The following is a 19,383-nucleotide window of genomic DNA, read 5'->3' as shown; positions in this document are numbered from 1 at the left end:
TTATTCAAGTTATCTAGGAAAAAAGAAGAGCATTATTATTAGCTTTCATGTAGCATCATCTAAACATTTATACTTGTTGACATACATGAAAACTGTATTTTTAATAGGGGAAAGAAAAACAATTCCCATGTCTGATTTTGCAAGAGTAATAACACTGGTTGATTGGACTAAGAAATCGTGGTGTATGTACGCAATGGAATACTGTTAAGCCATAAAAAATTAAATCCTGTCATTTGTTGCAATATGGATAATAAGCCAAGAGAACATTATGTTAAGTGAAAAAAGCCAGGCATTGATGGATAAGCATCACATGTTCTCACTCATATATGGAAGATAAGAAAGTTGATCACAAAAAATTAGGCAGTAGTATAGTGGTTACTAGTGGCAGGCAAGGATATGGGGCAGGAGGGTATAGGGAGAGGTTGGTCAAGGAATCAAAATCACAGCTAGATAGGAAATAAATTGTAGTGCTCTGTAGAACTGCGAGGTGAAAATAATCAACAAATTATTGTATGATTTCAAATAGTGAGAAGAGTGGATTTTAAATGTTCCCAACACAAAGTGACAAATATTTGAGGTGATGGCTACATTAATTACCATGCCAGATCATTACATATTATATACATGTATTCAAATATCTCTTTGTGTCCGATATTTACAATTATTGCCTGTCATATTAAAAATAAAACACAGATAAATAAAAACAATGGAATCTTCCACTTCCCCCTATAGGGATTTATGTGAAGCACAAATTTATATGACATAGATTGAACTCTAAATAGTCAGTAGTATTTAGAATATATTCATTCAAAACAAAAATATACAAGTATTAATGTACAAATATTAGACTTTATTTCAAATACAAAATGGCATCACAGTTTTTCTTTATTACACTTTCATTTTTGTCTGAGAGTTCTTGTGGAATTTTAATATTTTAAAAATTGTATGCAGAGATAACATGATGCTAACGCAGCTTACATTTTAGGCTTCCACATTTGCACTTCCAAAGCCCTGGAGGGACCTCTGCTATGCACTCACAAAGTGATATACCTTTATAAATGTTGTAAATGTGAACTATTTGCCCGTGATCAATTAAGACCACCTTCTCTTTCCATTTCTATTTCTACTCCATCACATTTCAGTTAATAGAGGTGTTCATTGGTGGGTGTATTAGCATTTATAGGGATACAGCTAAGGAAAGTTTGAGTTAGTAACATTTTATTTGATATCTAGAGGGTGTATTTCCATGGTTCAAAATCAATGACATTTATCATTGAACAGTGCCACCTATCGTGTTGGAATAATACTTTCTAAGAGCACTTGCACTACCCACTATCTGAAATGTATCTGAAATTTCATGCATAAAGTTATTATATTTATATCTTTTATGATATTTCTGACCATTAGTTTGTTTACAGCTGAGGTTTTAACATTATTTTCCCATCTAAATAAATATCCACATTTATTTCTTAAGTCACATGTATATTTGTTTTGAAAAAAGAAAACCCCAAATTAGCACAAGCTTCAAGATATACCTGCCAAAATAAATGACTCATTTGGGATTTCAGTATATAATTCTATCTACTTGGTTTCCTCTAATATAACACTATGGAGAGGATAGGAGCTAAGAAACATCTAAAAATTTTTATTTGAGCATCTATTACACTATATATTACCGAATACAAATTTATTTCTCATAACGTACAATGGAATATTTATAGAGACTACAGCACTGTGCTTTTTAAATATTTCAGTGATAAGTACATAACCACCCATTTAATAAATTTACATGCCAAGTCAGTAAAACAAAGTGGAACTGAAAAGATTAAAGATACTGAGGCTGATTTAACTTAATCCACTTGGATTTTCTCCCATCACTTTCAGTTTCTTCTGAATGATAACCTGGGACTCTGTAAGCATGATTTCCAACTGGAGGAATTATTGGAATTCAAAAAATCCGGGCAGATAAAAGGAAAGAGAGAATTATTATAATGTAATGGAATGCCAGCTTTAGCCTGCTCAAGTATCACATAGAAACTTCTGGGAGCTCTGTTCAGTGTCGAAACCTACAGTTTGGAACAGCTGTAGTCCATAGCCACCTTGTGGCAGATGGCAGCAATTCTAGGAATCTGCTCCTTATTGGTGTACATTTTGCCATCTGACCCAGGGAATTGGAGGTGCACTGGACTGGACTGAAAGAGGAAATCGGAATTCCAGTATCAATCCTACCACCTTGAAATCTTCAATGTTTTGCTAAGAACTATTCTTGTATTTACATAGTCCTTTTTCACTGTCAGTTATTACCTACCTGTGAAGATTTCTTGAATCTTTCCCCATATCCATTTTTGTATGGAAAAGGTATTTCTAATATGCTAAGAAGATCTTATTTACTCTGCTTAAGGTTAACCAATAGAATGGACATGATATAAAAAGAATGCAAAGGAGTAATGGATTTTTCAATCTTTAAACATGGTTAAATCAGTGAGGGATTAGTTAGGGCTCTGGGGTTTCTCCATAACTTTGCTAAGAATTAATCTTGTATTTTTTGAGTGTATTTCCATTTTCAGTGTCAGTCATGATCTCCCTCAAGAAGATGTCTGGATAAAAGATGTCTAGATTCCTTTACCCTGTTCATTCTTCCTCTGTGGAAAACAACTGATTTTTCAATCTTTAGACATGGTAAAATCAATTTGAAATTATTTAAATTTCACCAATTTAACCATGACTCCAAAACTCTTAAAACTAATTCTATTAAGTGCCTGTCTTCTCTATTAGCTGGTTACACCCATTCTTCAAAAACTTGCCCAGGAGTAAACATCCCAGTAGGAAAAACAGCAGCAACTAAAATTATTGCAATTTTATGCATGCAACATCATTATATATAAGTTATTGAATTTTATAAAATATTGCACGGAAATATTTAAAATATTTTTTTTTTGCAAATATTGGATATATTGAATATATGAAACCCCAAGGTAATATTCATTATTTCTTAAGGATTGCATAGGACATATTAAAATGTATAAGTTGCTTATGTAAAATTCAAATGTAACTGGGTATCCTGTATTTTATCTGGAAATTCTAAGCTCAATAGATTCTGATGTATGAGATTCGTGATTTTTTTTTCAGGTATTTCTATCTTCCTCTTCCCTTGCATTATCCAATATGATAGCATCAACTCTCAAAAATCAAATAAGTGTTGGACATTTGCTCAATTCATGGGACTTAATGTCCTGAAGAACACCATTCTACTCTAGGAAGCTACTATTAACAAAGGAGATAATGAATTTTTTTGTGTGTATTCGAAGGAATCAGCTGTCACGTAACATAAGAGTATCTTTATAAAGAAACCAGAAATCATGAGAAATTACCTACATCCAGATTATTACCAAAATCTATGAAAATTATTTTCCACTTACCTTTAATAAGATTCCAATTTTCTTCTTCCAAACTGGTCTCACATTTTCTTTGGATAGGAAGAATTTATGGTATTCCTTCACCCTTGGGATACTCCCTGAGGAAGTAGCATGTAATTCATTCAGATTATTGTGCCTAAATCATCTGAGAGTTTTTTAAATATTGCCTTCATATGCCTGCTAATTATCTAGGAGAACCTACATATTCCCCAGTGAGAACACATAAAGAACAATTGATGAAAGGAACAAAATAACATAAATGTTTTATACAGTTCTATGAGGACTTATATTAAATAAGGTATTCACTCATACGTAGTCAACTATTAAAGTAACAACAAAAATACTTTCACATCAGCTTTATCCCAGTAAAACTAGAACATCTCCAAATGAGCCAGAAAGCTCATCAAGCCACAAGCCAAAGGTCTGGTACATAGTATCCTTTTAAGGCTGAGAAGGCATCAGGAGAACTAAGAACGAGTTGCTGTTCCCACTTCAAGCCATGCTGTAATTTTTCCGCACATTGGTGTACCAATAAACTATGGATTCTATCTGGGACAATTTCAGTTATTCTGTGTGGATATCTGAATGTTGTTCTGTTGCTCTATGAGTGTTGACTTTTTCCTTATTTCTTTCTTTTTCTTCACATTAGAAGGAAATTAACATGTTTTGACTTAGACTGCAAATTCTATCATTTGGGTGGTAATGCAAATATCAGTTCATATTTTCATCCTTCTTTGGGTTAATGTGTCTACTCTACAATGACAAGGTTCATGAATAGGACGGAGTTTGTACACAGAATATAAATTTCCCTTTATTTGGCTGTATCCATTTGGGATTCATCCAAATTTTACTGTGGTTGTGGTTGTCACAAACTTTGTCTTCTTGTTCTTTAGGTTAGAAAGACTATGAATTTTATGTGATATTTCTATATGTTGGTCTTGACTGGAGTGATTCCACAAAAAAAAGTGGTAAAAAGGAGAAATCATACATTCCTTTAGTGATAATTTTTATTTCAGAGTTTGTCTGATTTGGGCCTCTTTCAGGTTTTTGTTTGTTTGTTTTTATTTTTAATATATTATGTATTGTTTTGATTTGCATGACATCGATGATTAGTGATGTTGAGCATTTTTTCACATACTTGTTGGCCATTTGTGTGTCTTCCTTTGAGAAATGTTTATTTAGTTACTTTGCCTATTTGTTAATCAAATTATTATTATGTTTTTACTGTTATATGGTTTGAGTTCCTTATATATTCTGGATATTAATCCCTTGTCAGATATATAGTTTGAAAATATTTTCTCCCATTCTGGAAATTGTCTTTTCACTCTGTTGATTGTTTCCTTTGCTGTGCAGAAGCTTTTTAGTACGTTATAATCCCATTTGTTTATTTTTCCTTTTGTTGCCTGTGCTATTAGGGTCTTATTCATAAATTCTTTGCCCAGTCCTACATCCTGAAGTGATTCCCTATGTTTTTGGACAAGATGAACAGAATAAACAAGCCATTAGCCGGAATAACTGAAAAAAAGAAGAGCCAAATAACCAGAATCAGAAATGAAAATGGAGACATCACTACTGATACCACAGAAATACAAAAAATCACTAGAGACTACTATGAACAACTTGCAAACAAATTTGAAAACCTGGAGGAAATGGATGCATTTCTCGGCACTGAAGCAAGAAGAAATAGAAAACCTGAATAGACCAATAACAAGCAACACAACTGAAGCAATAATCAGAAGTCATCTGACAAAGAAAAGCCCAGGACCAGATTGCTTCACTGCTGAATTCTGCCAAATCTTTGAAGAGGAGTTAATACTATTTCTTTTTAATCTATTTGAAAATTGAAACTGAGGCCATTCTCCCAAACTTATTCTATGAGGACAGCATCACCCTTATATCAAAATCAGACACAGAAGAAAACTACAGGCCAATATGCTTAACAAGCAGAGATGGAAAAATCCTCAGCAAAATATCAGCAAGCACTATACAGGAACACAGTAAAAAGAGTATACACCGTAATCAAGTGGGATTCATCCCAGGGATGCAAGGATGGTTCAACATATGCAAATTAATAAATGTGATACACCACATCAACAAAATCAAGAACAAAAACCATACATTCATAACTATAGATGCAGAGGAAGCATTTGACAAAATTCAAATTCCCTTTGACATAAAGACTCCTAAGAAATTAGGTATAGATGGAAATTATCTCCATGAAATAAAAGCCATATATGACAATATCATCCTAAATGGGATGATTTTCTTTTGAGAATGGGAACAAGATAAGGATGCCCACTCTCACGAATCCTACTTAACATAGTATTGGAATTACTTGCCAGAGCAATCAGGCAAGAGAAGGACATAAAGCATATTCAAATAGGGAAATATAAAGTAAAATTGTCCCTGTCTACAGATGACATGATCCTACATATACAATATCCTAAATATTCTACCATAAAAACCCTTAGAGCTGGTAAAATATTTAGTAACATTGAAGGATACAAATCAATATTCAAAAATCAGTAGTGTTCTTATACTACAAAAATGAACTAGCTGAAAAAGAAATGAAGAAAGCAAGTCCATTCATGATAGCTACCAAAAATAGAATAAAATACCTGTGAATAAATTTAACCAAGGAGCTGAAAAATTGTTACAACAAGAAGTAAAAATCACTGTTGAAAGAAATTAAAGAGGACACCAAAAGATGGAAAGACATTCCATGTTCATGGATTGAAAGAATTAACATTGTGAAAATGTCCAAACTAAATGAAAACTTCAACAGGTAGAATGTGATCACCATCAAAATACCAATGACTTTCCTCACAGAAATATTAAAAGCAAACAACAAGAACATTGGCATTATTCATGTAGAACAGCCAAAGTCCCTGAAAAGCCAAATAAATCCTGAGCAATAAATAAATAAATAAAGCCAGATGTATTATACTACCTGACTTCAAATTACTCTACAAAGCTATAGTGACCAAAACAGCATGGTACTGTAATAAAAACAGACACGAGTCAATGAAAGAGAATAGAGAATAAAGAAATCAACCCATTTACTTACACCCAACTAATATTTGACAAAGATACCAAGAGCATACATTGGGGGAAAATAAATGGTGCTGGGAAAACTGGACATTCACATGTAGAAGAATGAATCTAGACCCATACCCATCACCATATAACAAAATCAACTAAAAATTGATTAAAGACTTAAACATATGTCCCGAAAGTGTAAAATTCCTAGGAGACAACATAGGGGAAACAATTTAGGATATAGGGCTGGGAAAAGACTTTACAAACAAGATACTAAATGCACAAGCAACAAAAGAAAATGTAAACAAATGGAATTATATCAAATTAACAACATATGTACAGCAAAAGAAATAATCAACAGAATGAAAAGAAAACCTACAGACTGGAGAAAATATTGAACTATGAATCTGACAAGGGATTTATATCCAGCATATACAAGGAACTCAAACTATTTAAAAGTGAAAAAAAATATGCATCCTGATTTTAAAAATGGGCAAAGGAGCTGAATAGACATTTCTCAAAGGAAGATATACAAATGACCAACAGGTATATGAAAAAATGCTCAAAATCACTAATCATCAGGGAAATGCAAATCAAAGCCACTTTCATCTCACGCCTGCTAGACTGGCTATTATCAAAAAGACATAGAATAACAAATGCTGCAAATAATGCAGAGAAAGGGGACTGTTGGTGGGACTGCAAATTGGCGCAGCCATTATGGAATCCTGTAGGGATGTTTCTCAAACAACTACAGATAGAATTACCACATGATCCAGCAATCCCACTGCTGCATATTTACCCAAAGGAATGGAAATCATCATGTCAAAGGAATACCTGTACTCCCATGTTCATTGCAGTGCTCTGTTTACAGTAGCCAAGACATGGGACCAACCTAAATGTCCATTGATGGATGACCGGATAAGGAAAATGTAGTATATATACACAGAAGAATACTACTCAACCATGAAAAAGAATGAAATTCTGCCATTTGTAGCAACATAGATGCTTTGTGAAAATCATGTTAAGTGAAACAAACCAGGCACAGAAAGAGAAACACTGCATGTCCTTACTCATAAGTCTGAGCTAATAAACAATCAAGCAAACAAGAAAGAAAGAAAAAAAAAGAGAAAGGAAGAAAAATGAGAGAGAGAGAGAAACAACAAAGATAGTACCTTGAGCTTTCAGAAGGAGAGGACAGAACTGGGGTTAAGAGGTGGGAAAGGGGAAGCGAGGGGTCAGTGAAAAATTGGTTAAGGAACACAAAGAATGATTACATACTGTAAGGATGAATAAGCTAACTTCTCTGATTTGACCATCACATACTGTACACAAGTATTGCTACTCAATTTTGTACCAACAAATATGTATAATCAATTATGTTTTAATAAAAAAAAATGAAAATGGAGATAGGCAACCCAATCATCAGGAATGTGCTTATGTACTCTGTGTGTGTGTGTGTATGTAGCATTTAAAGAAGCATTTAATAATATTAGCATTTGTCAGGTTCCTTATTTCGTACATCTACCTATAAAGAAATACTTCCTAACTAGCAGAGTAACATCTAGCCATTTACCACTTATGTAATTCATAGTTCTATTGTCAATTTTTAAATATGGTTTCTATTATATTTTGCTAAATTCAAGAATTCCCCATACTTTGCTTGATTTTTTTTTCAAGTCTTTATAGCATTTTAGTTATTTATACACTTCAGAGAGAGAGATGAGTCATGGGAGATTACAAAATCCCTTAAGAAACAAAGTGTTTCCTAAGGTTTTATTTGCTACTCCATAATGCTTATTTTGTGAGAGAGATCATTAGAGGCTGATGTAATACATCTATCTGTACATGTATGAATATCTCTTTTTCTATTCAAATTTGTCCTCTTAGAGGAAAAAAAATTAATGGTCAGGCTTTATTTTTATTTTTGTTTCTTGTATTTTTTTGTGTGTAACAGTAATAAACATTTACATTCAATAATTTTATCTGTAATTACTTTTGGCTGTACAATATAAAATACTAGATAACTCTGCATATCATAAGATCATTCACTAAAATTGTTTTTGACTAAAGAAATCCTAGAAAAGGCCAAGAAGTTTCTAAAGCTCAAATTTTATAATATTTTCTTATGGTAAATTTAATTTACTTTGTAAAAATGCTTTTCCTCTTTATTTGAATGCCTTTATATATAGTAGGTTAGTTAGAAACTTAACTTTTAATTCTGATAAACTCATTTGAATGTTAAGAATATTAGAGGTTAGTTAATCGAACTCCACAATCTATCATTCAATTCTCTTTACAAAATCACCTTAAATTATTAGGGGATGAGCATTCCCTGAATTAGTATAAAATTGAATTTCTAAATTCCATTTGGAAACCCCATTTCCTTAATTATGCTTGAAATGAAAAGTCTCTATAATAGATAATCCTTTCTTGAGAAAATACCATTTAAATGATACTCTAAAATGATTAGGTAGAGGCCTAGAAAGTACTCTAACACCACTTTCTATAGTGCTGGAAATGTTCTATATCTGAGCTGCCAAAGACAGTGGCCACTAGTCACACATGCCTATTGAATACTTGAATGGGAACTAGTTTAAAGAACTAAATTTTTTTAATTTAATTTAATTTTTATTTTTATTTAAAGATTTATATATCATTACTCACTATTGTCTTGGAGAGTTCAGGTTTAGTGGACTGATATAAACTCAGTTTTGAATGTCAAGGTTCAGTATTATTTCTTGAAAGTTATCCTGCATTTTTGACAATTAATTTGGTAAGTTCTAAGGAGCAGATGAAAAATTATAAAAGCAATCAGGCTAATAATTTATCAAAGAAAATTGTAAAGCATTTGCACTTCCATTTAATTTTCATTTCAAGTAAAATGAACTGCAGATTCAAAATTGGGAAAATGTAATTGTTTGACTGAAATGCTTTTTGTGTGATTGATAGTTATCCACGCCCCCACGCAAAAAACCTCATGTAGCATTTGCCTATCAATATATTGCTTACCTATACACTAATCTATCTACCTATCCATTTTATTACTATTTATAATTTGAGTGCTTATTATACAAGTAAAGCAACACTTAACATTTTGCATTCAGTATATCCTATTTTATTTTCAAAGCATCCTGAGCTGTAGTTGTGATTATACTGAAGCTGAGAAGAATAATGAACTTCCCAAAGTAACAAAGTCAGTAAGTGACAGCAATATATTTTAATCCCAAATCAGCGTATTGCCAACCACATGCCCTTGTGGCAACTGAAATATATTAAGTAAAATAAACTAATAGAACTGACAAAAGTAATTCAAATTTTATCATTCATTTCATCTATTTTCTCAACTAAATATAGAACATGAGAGAGAGAGATAGTAAGAGAGATAGTAGTAGAGAGCTCTAGTCTATTATGGACGTACTGATTCTTATTGAAATATAACACACTTCATTAAAAGCATAAGTAACAGAATTTGTAATGGAAACAGGATTTAGAAAACCATAATGCTTACACATATATATTTTTCATTATATAAACAACATGACAAAGTTTTCCAGACCAATAGCTGATTATACTTATTCTCATTTTAAATTGCATCTTTTATATAATACATATCTACATATACATATGTATGATAAATAATGAAATGTATTATAAATTATACATGTTATCTATACAAGCATTTATACCACAAAAAATACTGAAAAAAATATAATTTATTTGTTCAAGGCATCAGATAAACTATGAAGTCTTCTAACTAAGCAAGACACACAGTTATTTGTCCTTCACTGAGCGTGTCCTTCCATGACCTCATGAGGATATGTCAAAGGAAGCCTAAGATTTATGCAATTTAAAGAGTATCAGGTCTTCATCTTTGGAGTCCAGGCCCCCTGCCTCATGATCTTTGTCAAGTATCTGGTTGTACAATAATATCTTTGTAGATAAACTAACAGTTGAAGGTAGAGCTCATTTTTAGATCTTTTTGCCATTTACTCCTTTTATATATGAAATGAAGACAGGAGAGGAATAAAACTTAATTTACAACTTCCTTTCAATCACCATGAGAGTCCCTCACGTGGGTAGATTCTTCCTGTAGAGGAAGTACTTTAGAGAAAGACTAAAACTTTTGAGAGCCAAGATTTTTTTCCATAATTCCTTAGACACTTGAATCATCACACACACTAAAAAAAAAAAAAAAAAATTAAGAGAGAACATAGTCAAGCTTTTAGTGTTTCAGATGAGAAGATTTAGGTTCAGGAAAATAATGCTTATTGACTCAATGACACAAGTCTAGAAATATTTCTATTTGTTTTTGATAAATACCAGATTCTCCTGTATTCATTCTAACACCCTTTTATTTCTTTCCTTTTTTTTTTTTTTTTTTATCTCAGATTTCAAGAAAAGGAGCAAACAAATGGCAGAAGAGAATTTTGAGGTTGTTACAGAGTTTGTTCTTTTGGAATTGACAGATTGTGCTGAACTGAAAATTGTGCTTTTTGTGTTGTTCCTGGTGATTCATGTGACCAGTGTGGTGGGGAATCTGGGCATGACTTTCTTAATTCAAGTCACCCCAAAGCTCTACACACCCATGTACGTTTTCCTCAACTGGCTTTCATTTGTACGTGCCTGCTATTCATCAGTTATTGCATCAAGAATATTGATCTGCTTCTTGGTTGAGAGGGAAACCATCCATTTCCCCGTTTGCACAATACAGCATTTCTTTTTGGGGGTGTTCATTAACACCAGAGGCTTCTTGCTGTCGATGATGGCATATGATCATTATGTGGCCATCATGTGTCCTTTGCTTTACATTGTAGCCATGCCTAAGAGAAAGTGTGTAGGTCTGGTCACTAGATCATGGACATATGGCACAATTACTGCATTCACACACAATAGGCTTAGAAAGATTGTCCTTCTGTGGGGCCAAAATTGTTGGCCACTTCTTCTGAGATACTCCCTCAGTGCTAAAGCTGTCATGTTCTGATACCTCCATGAATGAGTTATTGCTAGTAGCCTTCTCTGGAGTCATTGCCATGACCACCTTCTTGATTGTGATCATTTCCTACATAATCATCGCTGTTGCTGTACAGAGAATCCGCTCAGCATCAGGCAGATGGAAAGCCTTTTCCACCTGTGCCTCACACCTGACTGCTGTTTCCATATTGTATGGTTCTGTAAGCTTTAATTACATTCAACCAAGCTCCCAGCATTCTGTAGAGCAGGAGAAGGTGGTGTCAGTATTCTATGCCCTAGTGATTCCCATGTTAAAACCACTGATTTATAGTCTGAGAAACAAGGAGGTAAAAGATGCTGTGAAAAGAACCATAGAAATGAAACATTTGTCATGTTCATTTCCAGTTACTCTTAATCTTACAACCTTCTACCAGTCAGTCTTTACTGACTATAACACCCGCATGAATTCAGTGCATTCTGGAGTTTCTATGTTTTCATAAATCATTGCATTTTAATTATTCGTTGACCACATCAAAAAACACAACTAGAAAGTTGAAGTGTCTTAATGCATACCTTCATTTTAGAAAAGGTAACTTAAAACTCACCTCTTCTGAGATATTAGGCCATTAATCGTCCAATAAATCCAAGATTTTCACTTATCTTTTCTGATATTTGAAATACTGAATATGCATATATCTGAGTATGTGTACTCTTAGATACTTAAGGAGTTAGGGCTGTTAGGAATTTTTCTAAGATTAATAAAAATTGATCTACTCAGATGATTAATATAATTAGATACTGGAAATTTGCTTTATTTTTAAAACTTGAACTAAATAATAGATATTGGTAAATCTACATTCATGTCAACTGAATAAAAAGGATGATGTCAAATGATACTTTTTGTTTTGAATTATTTACATACTCTTCTGCCTCTTGTTAGACACACATGACCTACTGACATATTCAATGTACTAACATTTTCAAAAGTAAAAGCAATTTTTATCTTTCTATAAACAACAACAACAAACTATTGTTGAAGTACTTGCTTTTGCATATACATTTTGCAGTACATGAGTCATGGAAATAGGTTGATTTATAGTAAATGCAACGTTTACTCATGTGTGATATGTCAAATTCCATAAAATGTGCTGTGAAATACCCATCTTCATTACTGTGATGCTAATAATAGTTCATAGCAATAATGTGTTCCATATAAGTAAAACTCATGTATTTCTATGGCAGGCATTATTTATGCATTTGTATTTCCACATATACCCATTTACAGAGGAATTCAAAAGAAAAACAATGATCAATGTGAGGAAATCAACTTGCCATTCTTAGGTGGTCTTGATTATATTTCTGGTTCTGCCACTGAATGGTCTGGATGTTTTACCATCTATATTCCAATTATACGTGTAACAGGTAAAAACAGTGTCAGACCCTCTCATGCTTGTTACAAAATGTGTACTTGTAGCTGAAAGTTTGTATTTTCCTGTGTTCCACAGAAACAATGATTTAGTAAGAAAAACATACTCATGATCTTGGCTGTGTTTAAGAAATGAGTAGCATAACCGAGCATCCTCTATACACACACAAATAAATGTTTACATAATTATATTTAGCAAACCTTGACTTTACAACTAATAAGCACAAATACTATGTCTTCTATAACATTTGGAAGCACTGGAAAGACAGATTTAGAAGGTGAGAATTTAGGAAAATGAGTAAAAATTTCATTTGACAAGTAAAATTTGCCTTACTCAGAAAATTATTAAAACTTAACTAAATGAATAAAGGAACTAAAAAGAAAAAATGTTTTAAACAATGGGAGTTAATGTGACACTCACAGAAAACATCGGTATAAACAAATGATTATGCTCAAGGTGATAGTTCCATGCTCTTTCTTTTATTGATTTATAAGATTTAAAAAACATTCATAATACAAGATCTTTGTCGGTTATAAAGACTATAAATTCTCAATATGGGCTCTTTATTCGTTGCATATATTGCAAATGTATTTTTCTCCTTCATGGTTTGTCTTCTCTTTTAACTATTTATTTCTTCCTTTGACAATAAAAGGTTGTAATCTCAGAATAGTTAAACGTTAAATGTTAAAATGTTAATTTCTTTTTAGATCATTTCTATCCAGAGGATAATAAGAGACGTATTATCATCTATAAAAGTTATGTTTTCCCCCTACTTGTCTATATGGACACCCAAGTATATCAACACCATTTTTTTTAAAAAAAACAGCTCTTCTCTACTATTTTGTATCACTTCTTCATGAATCAAGTATTCATAGGTAGCTAAAGAATAGATTTTGATCCAATGCTATCTGCTATTCCTTTGATATGTTTTGATTTTTGTGCCGATATTATACTGTATTAGACACTCTACCTAACATGTCTTGGAATCTAGTTTACATAAACTAGTACTTCTGCTTGTTCTTCTTTTCTTAGAAAGACAGAGCTATTCTTAATCCCTTATATATATTTTTCTAATTTCATAGTTAGTGCTGTGCATCTCACTGGAAGGTTGCTGTTTCTAACATGTTGGTATAGCTGAAACTGCTTTCACTCTTCCTTCTACAGGTTTGGTCTAGTCCTCTAATCCTCCTTACACTACTGTAAATGTTTCACATGAAGAACCTGTCACACACTTGATTCTTTTCAAATTTCAAATTTGTCAATGCAGCATTGATCACAAAAGCTTTGCAGATTTGCTCTCCCCCACCCATGAAAAACTCCCTACTTGGGTAAACTTGATCTTGAAATAGGCAAACACCCCCAGGGTAAAAATAATTGACAGTCTGTATTGTGTTGAAATAAATTATGTCCATTAGGAAAATTTAGTTTATGAAAAAATAATCACATTAATATATCACTGACATGTTAAAGCAGAATTTTTGAAAATTATGTAGGCTTTTGTCATTTCTTTTTTTTTATTGTCACTTCTCAATATATACATTGTAGTTGATTTTCGTGACCTTTTACCCATTCCTCTTTCCCTCTTCCTCTCTCCCTTCCACCCCAGATATCTGTTCACTTGTCTTAACAAGTTCAAGGAATTGTTTTGATTATTGTGTCTTCTTCCCCCTCCCACCCTTTATTTGTTTGTGTGTTTATTTATTTATTTGTTTATTTACTTTTTAGCTCCCACAAATAAGGGAGAACATGTGGTATTTCTTTCTGTGCCTGACTTGTTTCACTTAATATAACTTACTCTAAGTCCATCCATGTTGTGAATGGTAGTATTTCATTCTTTTTTATAGCAGAGTAGAATTCCATTGTGTAGATATACCACAGTTTCCTTATCCACTCACCTGATGGACATTTGGGCTGGTTCCAACTTTTGGCTATTGCAAATAGTGCTGCAATAAACATGGGAGTACAAGTATCCATTTGGCATGATAATTTCCATTCCTCTTGGTATATTCCCAGCAATGGGATAGGTGGGTCATATGGTAGATCTATCTACAATTGTTTGAGGATCCTCCATACCATTTTCCATAAAGGCTGAACCATTTTGCAGTCCCATCAACAATATATGAGAGTCCCTTTTTCTCTGCAACCTCACCGGCATTTATCATTCTTAGTCTTTTGGATATTAGCCATCCTAACTGGAGTGAGACGGTATCTCAAAGTGACTTTGATTTGCATTTCACAGTTGTTGAGTGATGTTGAGCATTTCTTTCATGTGTCTGTTGGCCATTCATATATCTATCTTTGAGAAATGCCTATTCAGCTACTTTGTCCATTTTTTAATTGGGTTATTTTTTATTTATTTATTTATTTATTTTGCTGTAAAGTTGTTTGAGTTCCTTGTATATTCTGAATTTTAATCCTTTGTCACATGTATACTTTGCAAATATTTTCTCCCACTCTTTTGGTTGTCTTTTCACTATGTTGATTGATTCTTTTGCTGAGGTTTTTGTCATTTCTTGATTGGACTGTTGTCCCACAGCAATTACATTTACCTTTATGGACATAGATGTCTCAGTGAAGGATATGTTTATAGATTCTGATTCTCTGATGAAATTCTCCATCTAGCCTTTAAATGTTTTAGACATATTTATTTTTACTTTAAAGTCTGTATATAAAAATTCTACAACCTGATTTTTAATTCATCTGTTAAATTTTTTATCTTTTTATTTTCAGTTATATCCTGTCTTCTCTCATGCATAGTTACTTAGTATTGTATCCTAGACACATCTACAAAACTTGTAGTTTCTACAATTTGATATAAATTATATTACATCTTCAGAAAGATATTACTGTTCATTTTGACAGACAGTGGGGTTTTTTTTGTATAATTTGCATGGCGTTCTTACTGGCTTTATTATTTAAAAAAAATTCTCCCTGTTTGTACCTTTCTGCTCTGTATTTTAATGACTAATAGTTATTAATTTTAACAGTCAAATTAATCAATCTATTTCCATTAATTTACATTGCTCTGATTAAGTTTGCTATATATATTTTTTAAAAAACTATCGTGAGGTTTAGTGAATTAAAATTGTATCCACTTTATTTTTTTCAGAGTTTGTTTATGTCAGGAATTTAGGGAAGGCTCAGATAAGCAATTCTTAATTAGGATTACTCTGTTACCATAGCAATCCTGTTCAAACAATTGCTTAATTTAAGAAATGATTACTTGTTGACTCCTATGATATCTAAATGGCTTCTTACTACAGAGTAGGGCTCGGATGGTTTCAAAAGTTCTCCTTTTGTGTGGCTAACTAAAACTATGTGAGGAGTGTGCTTGGTCAACATTCCATTTCAGAATGATAGAGACAGACCACCCAGATGTCAATTCTAGTTGTATCTTCAGGTAATGGTAATAAAACCACAGGCTACTTTTTCTACACATGGTTTTCTGTTTAAGCACGACTTTAGTATCCTCTGACATATAATCTTCATATCCTATCAGTTTAACTATTAGGACTTTAAAAATGCCTGATAGATATCTCGTGGGGCTCACTTTAATTTCAGCACCAGTTTCTACTAATCTTAAAATATTTGCATAAAATCTGCAAGACATTCCAGCAAATCAGTACAGAAAGCTTTGAATTATCCTAGGGGATAATAAAGCATATCCCAGACCTTTAGTTAATACCTTTATATAGAGTTAATTTGACAGGATATTTTCAAAAATATGTGCCACAGTTGGGGTTGGAACAAATTTTTCACCCCCTAAATAACAAAAATACTTTTCCAAGTCTCTGGTAGCAATTCCTCAATTTTTCTTTTATTTTTAACAGTCATGTAATATTTCACACTACCTTTTAATTTTATTTTCCCCTTATGTTCCTTTCTTTTGCATATCACAAATCTTTCCACCATAATTTATTCCCAGACATGGTGTCTAAACTAATAGATCAGCTACTGCCTCTCGAACATCTTCCTCCCCCTCCAAAAGTGAGGTTACTTAAGGTGCTGAACTTTGTGGTCTGTGCCCACAATTTTAATTTGTGTATGTCTCTGATTGTTAAACCAACAATCTTAAGTTACAATCATATCATTCCTACTGCTTTAGAAGCAGTATTCCATTCCTTAGTAAAGAAGAAAGTGAGGCAGTTTTCCCTCCTTCGAAGTAAATCTTGCCTTTACCCACTGCAACAAGTTAATCACCATACCTTTCAGAGTGCTCAGCTCACAAAAGTTTGCAGCCACTTGGGGGTCAGTATCACCCCAAGGCATCTCTTTCATTCAATGAAGTCTAGAATTAGTAATGCTCCACCCTGATATTTTATTCATAGAATGCACGATGTTACAGGGTCATCAGACTCCTGTTGATATTTCTCTGTAAAGTGTTCCAGGTCTCTAACAGTATAGCCTTAGGATTCCATGGCTACCTAGCTGGCCCAAAGTGCCCCAGGTTACTGTCATATACTTCCCGGTGATGGATTGGGGTTTGCCTTGCCAAGGAATATAATAGTAGCTACCCGGGTGGCCATGAAAACATGGGGAACTTTTATTCTTAATCTTTCTCCCTTATAAGTTTTCTTTCCTTCCCTTTTTCATGTTTTGTTTTAAAAAAATCTTGCTAATAACATCCATGGGGCAGTATTTTTTAACTTTTTCTGTGCTTGGCATTTTTTGCCTATCTACTAGTCAATTTCCCTCGGTGTAGATTTACGGTATTTTTACTTTTAACATTTGTTACGTAGTATATTTATTACAAAAACTAATTTCTATTTTCCAGCAACTTGGACAAAATAAACCTATAAATTCTAAGATTATTTACAAAAAGCAAAGCCTTTTTTTAGAGAAAAATTTCCTGGTTATGCTCCTGTTGTTAAAACACCCATATCATATGTACTGAGAAATCTGGTAGAGTCAATATATTTTGTGCATCCCTGAGAAGGCTAGGACAGAGTTACAGGTCCCACTAATTAATACAGATGCATATACATTTAGAATTGTAATATTGCTTAATTATTGGAAACTTTGATTATTATGTCTGGATTGTCTTTACCTTTAACAATGTTTCTTAAAATCACTTTTGCTGTTATTAATATAGATATGCTGTTTTGTTTGTTCAGTATTACTTAGAACCTGTCTTTATTCATTATCTTTCAAATTTTTATGTCATTGAATTTTAGTTTTTGTAATTATTCATGTGTATTTTGCAATAGGTATATAATTATTTAAATATCACAAATTTTTATTCACCTATGAATATTTTTCCTTCAGACAGCTGAAGCCGTTCCTCCACACGTGTTTATATACAGACAACTGTGTTTTTTTCCCTACTTGATTATGTATTTATTTATTTATTTATTTTTAATTTTATTTTGCTTCTCAATATACATTGTAGTTGATTTTCATGCCCCTTTTCCCATTCCTTTCCACGTCCTCTCTTCCCCCACACATCATATCGGTTCACTTGACTTAAAAAGATCAAGGAATTTTTGTGATTGTTGTGTCTTCTTCCCACCCCTACCTCATTTGTGTGCTTATTTATTTATTTATTTGCTCCCACAAATATGTGAGAACATGTGATATATCTCTTTCTGTGCCTGACTTGTTTCACTTAATATAATTTTCTCTAAATCCATCCACATCGTTGCCAATGGTGCATCTTTTTCATAGCAGAGTAGTACTGCACTGTGTAGATATACCACAGTTTCCTTATCCACTCATCTGATGATGCATATCTGGGCTTGTTCCAACTCTTGGCTATTGTTAATAGAGCTGCAATAAACATTGGATACAGGTATCTTTTTGGCATGATGATTTCCATTCCTTTGAGTATATTCCCAAGAGTGGAATAGCTGAGTCTTATGGTAGATCTATTGTTTGAGGAACCTCCAAACCATTTTTCATAGAGGCTTCACCATTTTGCAGTCCCACCAACGGTGTCGTAGAGTTCCTTTTTCTCCACAACCTCTCCAGCACTTATCATTCTCAGTCTTTTGGATATTAGCCATCCTAACTAGAGTGAGATGGTATCTGAAGGTGGTCTTCATTTGCATTTCCTGGATGCTGAGTGAAGTTGAGCATTTTTTTATGTGTCTGTTGGCAATTTGTATATTTCTAAACAGAAATGCCAGTTTAGCTCCTTTGCCCATTTTTTAATTGTGTCAATTGTTTTTTTGCTGTAAAGTTGTTTGAGTTCCTTATATATTCTGGCTATTTCTCCTTTGTCAGATGTATATTTTGCAAATATTTTCTCCTATTCTGTTGGTTATCTATTTCCTCTGTTGACTGTTTCTTTTGCTGTGCAGAAAGTTTTTGGTTTGATATGATCCCTTTTGTTTATTTGTCCTTTAGTTGCCTGTGCTTTTGGAGTCCGATTCATGAAGTCTGTAGCCACTCCTACTTCCTGGAGTGTTTCCCCTATGTTTTCTTTAAGGAGTTTTATTCTTTCAGGATGTATATTTAATTCTTTAATCCATTTTGTGTTGATTTTGGTATATGGTGAGAGGTATGGTTCTAGTTTCATTCTTCTACATATGATTACCCAGTTTTCCCAGCAC

At 33.0% G+C, this 19,383-nt stretch overlaps 1 pseudogene; it reads left to right on the top strand.

The window, feature by feature from the left end:
- The first annotated feature begins 10,857 nt into the window (after window positions 1-10,857).
- LOC134376680 (olfactory receptor 5J3-like) lies at window positions 10,858-11,905 on the top strand (annotated as a pseudogene).
- The last annotated feature ends 7,478 nt before the right edge of the window (window positions 11,906-19,383 follow it).

The sequence above is a fragment of the Cynocephalus volans genome, chromosome 4 (assembly GCF_027409185.1).
Source record: "Cynocephalus volans isolate mCynVol1 chromosome 4, mCynVol1.pri, whole genome shotgun sequence".
In the NCBI taxonomy this organism is placed as follows: Eukaryota; Metazoa; Chordata; class Mammalia; order Dermoptera; family Cynocephalidae; genus Cynocephalus; species Cynocephalus volans.
The sequence above is the reverse complement of the archived record's forward strand: the minus strand, read 5'-3'. Positions and strand labels throughout refer to the sequence as shown.